An 8,198-nucleotide genomic window follows, 5' to 3' on the forward strand; every position below is an offset into this window, starting at 1 on the left:
GATCAGATTTTGGATCAAGGCCTCCGTTACCTACTTTGATTGAAACTCATGTCCTAGATGGTGCTGACCTAACTGCCATCTTATCTCAAGACTGGCCCCGCTTTGACTGCAGGGGGGTCAGATCAGGCAACCTTCTGAAGGCTGCTCGGACATGAAATATTCTCTGTTTCTCCATGACCTGGTAATGAATAGGGCTGTGGGAGAAACAGCAAAACTCTCACCATCAGCCCAACCTGTGCTTTCAATGGAATAAAGATGCCTGCGCAAATGTCCTTGGGAATTTTAGGCATTATTTAACTACTGTATTAACATACCTGTTCTTCTTACCTTACGATGCTCTCATCATGCTACAACATAGATCAGGACAAGCCCCAGAACCCAGAGATTTATCTTCTCTAAAGGAGTGTTTCTGAGACTTTAGCCCAGTAAACACTGGAGCTTAGCTGGGATTTAGGAGGAATGACTTTTCCTATTTGATTTGCAAGGTCTGTGTTTCCCTGCCTCACTACAAATTTCCAGAATTTGGGGTGATAGGGTTTCATTTAAATAGTTCAAACTCCCTAGAAAAAAATCACACACATTTAATTTTTCATGTAGAAAATATGTCAGATGACACAATTTTGGAGCTATATGCCAGTGAGACCAGACTGCTGGAAAATACAGTTTCTGCAGCATCCACCCAATCACCGACATTTGTGCCCAGCAAAGCTTCCTTTAAATATTCACTTTTAGGGCTTCTGGGCTTTGCAGTTTGTTTTCCTCTTCCATCTTAATCTGACTTTTTGCACATTGAAAAAGTCTACATTTTCTTTCCTGTGGAACTTTGGAACAAGGGTGAGGATGTGGTCGCAAGATTAAATAAGTATGTGCAAATGAATATCTATTAAAAATCATATTGGAGACAAAAATAGAGACTCTCTAGATCTGGCCTTTCTGCCAGATTCCTCTGTACAGCTTGGATTATGGAAAGACTGATGATCTGCCTGCCTGACCACTGAACCATATCGTTCTTCTTCTGTATTGCTTTTGACCTGATGAATAGCTTATGAATTGCTGACGATGTTCCTTCCACTAAGCAGATTGCACACTTCTAAAAGGTAGGCTCATCTTTACCCAATCCCTCTCCCTCCTCCCAGGATTCAATGTCCCTGTCCTAGTTAGGATAGGCTTTCTGGAAAATCATGTTGCAGTTTGGAGAATGCAGTTCTCAGATATCAAAGAGGTCACATTAGGGTAATTTATCTGCTCCCTTTCCTCTTGAAAATCCAAGCCCATGAGTTGCAAATTTAGAAAGAAAAAAAATTAGTCCAGAACCCTGCAGATTACTTATAGAGTTGAGAAATTACTAAATTAGAAAAATAAAAGACCCACAGCAGTTGTTATATAAGTGGGGTACGAATTATCCATAATTAATAGAGAACAAGTCCAAATCTTACCATAATTGCCATATTCTTACTAAAGACGACATGTGGTCAAAAGCACAAGCATTTTGGCAGCCAGTTTGGTACCACAGTAAGACAAGCATATAGCATGCAGGTCTGATGATATTTGGTATGATTATGCTATTAAACGGGCAGTGTTTTGTACCCTAGTTGTAATCAAAAGATCCAGAGCCTGAGATTACTATAATTTTGTAGAGTAAAATCTTGGGCAAAGTTGTATTTAATCTGATAGAGCCCATTGCTGAAATCCTTACATGGTAAATGACTCATTGACGTCACTGGAGTTTTGCCTGAATAAGAACTTCAGAATTAGGCCCTGAGGGATTAGCTGTGCTCTTCTCTACTTACTTATTAAGTAAATCCTATGCAGCTTCTAATGAATGCAAAATGGCATAAGTGGAAAGAAGGGTCTTATATAAAGTGAAAAAGGATTTACTGGATTTATTGTAGACACCTTCTTTTAGACTACTATTTACATGTTTTGTATGGGTTTTTTTCTTCAGAGGAGTGCTCTCTATAGAAGAACAGGAACAAGAACATCTGTAATCTAGATGTGATAACCAATATGACATAAAATCTTTCAAGGACTGTGTTTTTCAACCTTTTTTGATGTGGAAATCCCTAGAAAACTTCCAAGGGAAGTGCAGACCTCCTTCTAAGAAATTTAGGCAGCCTGACAGTAGAAAGAGTTTTCTTTGTTATTTTTTCATGCACCTTTTGAAAGCAGCCCAGCTACAGATGCTTGCTTTAAAATCAGTGCTGTAAGAGGCTGGCTTTTTCCAAAGAGGCAAGAACTGCTGCTACTTGGGTTGATCTGCATAAGTGTAGAAATAAACATTTGAGGAGGGAACGTTTGGATCCAGTGCAATCACTGGCCAACTCTGGGGCCTTCAGCACCTGTTGTGTAGCCTTCTTGCTCCAAAATGATGTAGGAATTGTCCTGCTAGATAAAAATCAGGATCTGGCCCTGACACCTGTCCTTCCTACCTAATTGATCTCAAACTGAGCAACATGGATGATGATAGGAGGAGAACCCCATGCTGCTGAGAAAGGGATCTGTCCTGCTTTCACCCCCCAGCACTACGAATAAACTTGCAATTTGCCAGCAGCCAGAGGAGGGTAAGATTTCTATTTCCCCAGGCATGATGGCTTTTTTCAGAGACAGTTTCCAGCCATTCTGAAGGAGGTGGCGGAAATGTAAAGCCAAAAGAGCTTTATATTTTAGTCTGGACTATGGCATGTGCCCACACTAGATCACATCTAGCGGGCTTGACTTCATCAAGGACTCCAGCCTTGCTAATCCTGGAAAATGGTCTTTCAGTTCCCTACAATCTCTCTGGGCTTGTAGCTGCTTTAGTGTTCATCCCAACAGGTACCAGCACCACTGCCTGTCCCCTGTCAGCAGTATGTCATTCTACCTTGACGTGACTTTTCTTTGCCTTATGGAAAATATCAAAAAGCTGTTGATATACCAGAAGCACTCAATGACAACTGCATTTCTTTCATACAGTATTAAATTCACTGCCCCTGTTCTCCAGTGCCACAGACCTTCCCATTCAACAGCAAATCAATGTCGAGATGCTGCTGAATGCTCCCTGGTGCCTTCAAAGTGCAGGACACCCTCCAACCTCACTGAATGGCTGGTACTGCCTTGGTGTGCGAAGGTGCTACGCACTGTCCTCGATGGCACTAAGGGGGACACACCAGTTACCCAGCCCGGAGCTTGGCCAGACACAGGCAAGAGGGAGACAGATAAGGCTCAGACCTCCCCTTCCAGAATTAACACTTTGATTAGTCATATTGACATTCCACTAAGATGTGAATTAATGCATATTAGGCCAGGCCTATAGAGAGTACTGGGCTTTACTGATGAATACTTTGTAGTATCTCTCATCTTGTTTGGGACAATCCCTTTCTCAGCCTCTCAAACAAAGCCATAAATGGGATACTAACCCAAAATGTTATCTCATTCAGTGGCAAAGAATTTTTTCATATTCTTCCCTAATATTAGGGTTCTTTTTTTTGAAGGCAGAAAACATAGCCAACCTTGCCATGTCCCAGCAAGCACAGACTCTCTGTTTGTTGTGTCATGAAAATGAACAACACATTTTCAGTGTTAAATAAACGTTTATCCAAAGATTCAGCATGACTGCTTAAAGCTTGAGTAAATCAATCACTGTAGGTTAACCTTTGCTTACAACACTATTTTTCCTTTCCGAAAGCACCGTAACCGTCAGACCTCACAGTTACATGGTTTTTCAGCATGCCACTGTCAGGAGAAATACTTAGTGGAGAAATCTGGCACAGCAAATGCTTTTCCACCCAATGCTCTGTGGAGCTCAAGAACTTTATGGGTTGCTGTGCTGTATCTTAAGGACATTAAAGATACAGTTTCAGCTACAATCCATCTGGAAAAATACCATGAATGTGAAACTATTGAGAGTTTAGGAGAAGTTAATGTTCCCTGGCACATGCATATCAGCGCATTTCAATTACACAGTTACAAGCATGCTTTCCTTCTAAATTGGCTCAGTGGAACAGATCCTAACATGTCATACCAAGGTGTTTGCGTTACAAAGGGTTATTGTGCTGTGGTTTAGCCGAAAGAGATGAGAATAAGAAGATACAAGAAAACATTTGCAAGGAATTTAGGCTGTGGCAAACAATGGCTGCTCTCTGCCCTGACAGAGCAAATATTTTTGTACCTGCAAAGCTCCAATTAAGTTGGGTAAGCAGAGAAGTTACCAGCTTAACTGAAGACTAAAATGGAAATCTGAGAAGAGCAAGGTGTCTTGCTCACTGCAAGGCAGCATTTTTTGTTTAGGGGTTTATTCCCTCTGCCGGTCAGTACAGATGGTCGTTTCACTCTGTCTGCACATCTAAAATGGGCTATAGCACTGCACAAAGTCAAGACAGGAGAAACACATGGACCGAGGAGAACAGAAGTGGAGCACTTTCAGTGGTGGGAGACTATTTTTAGAGCAGGGTAGATGATGGAGTGGAGGTGGACAAGGTGGGATCCTTTTCACCACATGTTGCTGAGACAGCTTGTTCCAGAGGGACTCTTAAAGGATCTTCTCACTTCCCTGGAAATCCCTTTTTCTCCTCCTGTAAAATCCTAGAGCACTTTTAGTTTGGATGAAAACCAGACTATGACAGGAGCTGGGACTGTGGGGAATACACCTTATGTGTCCTGGCTACTTTTTGGACAGCTGGTAATGCTCCCTAATTTTCTTTGACTAAATGTCTCAGTTCTTCTTCCTCCTGTGGAGATTTTCAGTGACAGATAGAGGAAAAATCTCAGCAATGTTTAAGCCATGTACAGTCATGGGATCTGCTTTCTGTGCCTCAACTGAACTGGACCGTAAGCATTTCCCATCAGAGGTTGAGCATCATGGGAGCTGTGGCATAGGATATGGGGCAAGAGGTCCTGCTTCTTTTCTGAGCTAAAACCTCTGGAAATAATACCTTCCTTTCTCTTGCCTGTGTCAGAACTAGCACAATAGTTTGCTTCCTCCTCACAGGTTTGCTCTTGCAGATCTCTAGGGATGATTCAGCTATTTCCTAGCAGTGTGTAATGCATGGCTTGAAGATGGAGAGACACCTAAGGAGTCTACAGCCTGATTAGTGTCTCTTACTCTGTGTTTGCACTTGCATGAGGCCTTTCTGTCCACACTCGGCGTAGACATCTCATTTACAGGGCCAGGCATGGATATGACAATTGTATGGACACCTAAAGGGACAGGCCACTCTGTCACAGCCTCTCTGTCGCACTATAATCTGGCATAAAAAGTGCAATAATCCACTTCCATCTTATTTGCAAGCTCTGTAAATGGTGTGGTTCTGTGATGTGGGGCACACTCCATGTCTCCTCACAGCTTTACCTGGAAGTTTCTTTCCTTCATGTCTGCAGGCCCTTTGAATTTGGCGACATGCAACTTTTATGACTAAGGGAAACCGCAGGAAGACCTTTCACATCCCAAGACATTCCAGCCTGCTCCTGGAGAACAGGCAAGAGAATACATGAGGCATCTACAACCTGCAACTTAGGTGATACTGGGGAAGTAGCTGGAAGCCAGAAAACCCTGTGAGATTCATTTCCTCAAGTTCAATGAAGAAATAAGGAATCCTTTATAGGATGGTTCAGAGGAGCACCTAACTTAGCTGCTTTGCATCTCTCCATAAAGCTGTGTCTCTGCTGACTAAAGAAGGGTAGGGTGATTAGACTCACTGAGATGAAGATAGCTGTTGTGAATCCTATTTCTCCCTGACCTGCAGCCTCTCAAACCCTCAAAACCCGCAGTCTGGCATCGGTCTGCCGGGAGTCGTAGACTGCTTATTGCTCAAGTGATGCTCCCTCAGTGGGAAACCGTGCAGTGTTTCACTTTCTACCTGCTGGGTCTCAGTGAGATGCAGCCTCTCCAAACTCTGTTGGGGTTTCTAGTGCAATCACAAGAGCATCAAATCTGACTGATCTCATTCAAAGCACATCTCAGATGGTAAGAAGGAGATGGTTTCCAGTCTGGATGTCAGACTGCTTCAGGCTATAAATACATCTGCTAAAAAAGCATGTAGGTGGGGAAGATGCTGCCCTCTCCTGCAGTTGCTGCTGGGATGCCCTGGATGTGGATGTTGGGATCCCCACAACCCAGCAACCATCGCTGCCCACTCGAGGCCATGCTGAAAATCCCTGAGCTCTACCACAGCACTTTCCCTTTTCTCCACCTCTAAGTAATATCCACCAATCCATGCTGCTGCAAAACCACTATGGCTATGGTAGGCTTCTGCTTAAAGAGCTAAGTGATTTCCTCCATTTTTTGAGGTAAACCACTAACCAAAGTCGATTGTGTACAGTGTTACTGGTTTGAGCCTCACCCTAGAAAAGCTTCATCCAGCAATCAGAGAACTGTTAATACATGCTATCCCTTCCACTAGTAATGGCAAAATGGGCTATGGTGGGTGACATAGGAGATGCTGTCACTGCTCCATGCTCATTCTGTGGGCACATCACTGTCTGCAGGCAGGGGTAGAGACACAGTCCCTTCAATGAGTGCCCTGCATGGACAAATCCAGCACAGATTTTCCTTTAAAAATAGCCACTACAAGAAAGGAATTGGTCTTGAAGGTACTACATAGCTTCAATCAAGAAAGCGTGATTTAGAGTCATCCCTTTGAAAGGAAAACTGCAAACAAACGGTTGTTTTCTCCAGCCACACAGCAAAGTCCTGTTTGAAGTAATTTGCCCCCGAGGCAGAACATATAAAAGATACACCCCTGTTACAACCAGCTGCAGCTTGCTGCGGAAAAAACACTCCAGCAGCGCTGGATCCCTGCTTCAGAGTGACTCACTAACAATGTTTATCCTTCATTGTGATGCAGGTTTGGTTCATTAATTGCTCAAGTATTATGTCACTAATTAGAAAACCCTAACTAACTAGGACAGGAGATGTTCACAACAGCTTGGTGGGGTGGAGGGAGTGGCAAACAGGTCAGAGACTAGATGTGACCTAGCTTTAGAAAGGTGGGAGAGTTGGAAGAATCAGGAACAAAAACTTCTTGTCTGGGGCTCTCTCCCTGCAGCTGCCAGAGAAACACCTTTTTCTTGCTAGTCTGTGGGCTGCAGAGGCAATGTTTTGCCATAGCTGGATTATTCTCTGCTTACTGGTAATTAGGGAAGAGAAAAAAGGTGGACAAACAACTGCATCCTTTTAAAGCTAAAGAATCAAGTCTCATACAGAAAGCAGCAAACAGAGCTAATGTCCTCCTTGGGCTGAGTGATAATGCTATATGCTGGATGAGTAGGGCATGACACATGAACAAGTTACCTGGAGGAAAATCTGCTCTGTGACTTTATAGCACTTCAATTCATCTCCTGTAAATATGTGTGGTCTTAGCCCTCAGTAGATATGAGAACTAATAGCATGCTCCCAGGCAAACACAGCCAAGTGTCTAACACATGGTAGGTTCTTAGCTTCTTGCTAACCCCAAAATGAATGCAGACATTAATTACACTAATAAAATGGCAAAAAAAAAAAAAAAAAAAGAGTACACCACGGACGTCGAAAGCGTCTACAATTAGTAAAGCTGCTAGTGGGATAGTCTAAACTACTCACACTGAAATACCCATGAAAAGAAAGCAGTTCAGCTTGGAAACAAATTGCTTGAAAGTAGGAACTTAAGGAAGTTGAAAGAGCAGGCATCAAAATGTCGGTCCTTCATGTTTGCAATTAGCAACCGAACATATGGGGGAGTGGGAGGACTCTGCTTGCTCAGAGTGGAGCATCTGTTACACAAGAGATGCAGCAGTGCCAAGCTTCCCAAGTCCGAGGCACACAAACCTCCTTGCGAAGCAGATGCACAACCACGTGTCTTGCCTGCGTGCCCCATCCTTACCATTGCAGGGAGCCATGGCACTTACAAGTGGCTGATTACACACTGCTAGCTGGAAGTGGGACTTGTCATGATTAGCATTTGACGAGAGAGTAGTCTTAGATGCCAACATGTCTCCTGCCTGTCTTTTTAATTGAGGCATTTGGTATTGATATTCATCACCAAAGCATTGGAGCATCCTTAGAAATGAAAACCATTTTATAAGCAGGAACTGGTTAATGTTTAACCCCCTGTTTTTGCTTTTTCCTTTTTCAGTGCATTACTCTGCTTCACATGTTTTGCAGTGGAACCAGCTGTGCCCTCCTTTCACTAAGCCCTTGGCTTTTGGCATTCACTGGAAACATTTTCCAGCTGTGAGATGAAAGG

The 8,198-nt window shown here is 43.2% G+C and overlaps 1 long non-coding RNA gene across 1 annotated transcript in view; it reads left to right on the top strand.

The window, feature by feature from the left end:
* LOC142602064 (uncharacterized) overlaps positions 1-8,198 on the top strand; it is a 39,116-nt gene that overhangs the window by 24,179 nt on the left and 6,739 nt on the right. Inside the window, exon 3 of the long non-coding RNA XR_012835724.1 lies at positions 8,088-8,197. This is a non-coding gene — a long non-coding RNA (uncharacterized LOC142602064). The remainder of the gene's footprint in view (positions 1-8,087; position 8,198) is intronic.

The sequence above is a fragment of the Balearica regulorum genome, chromosome 1 (genome assembly GCF_011004875.1).
Source record: "Balearica regulorum gibbericeps isolate bBalReg1 chromosome 1, bBalReg1.pri, whole genome shotgun sequence".
NCBI lineage: Eukaryota > Metazoa > Chordata > Aves > Gruiformes > Gruidae > Balearica > Balearica regulorum.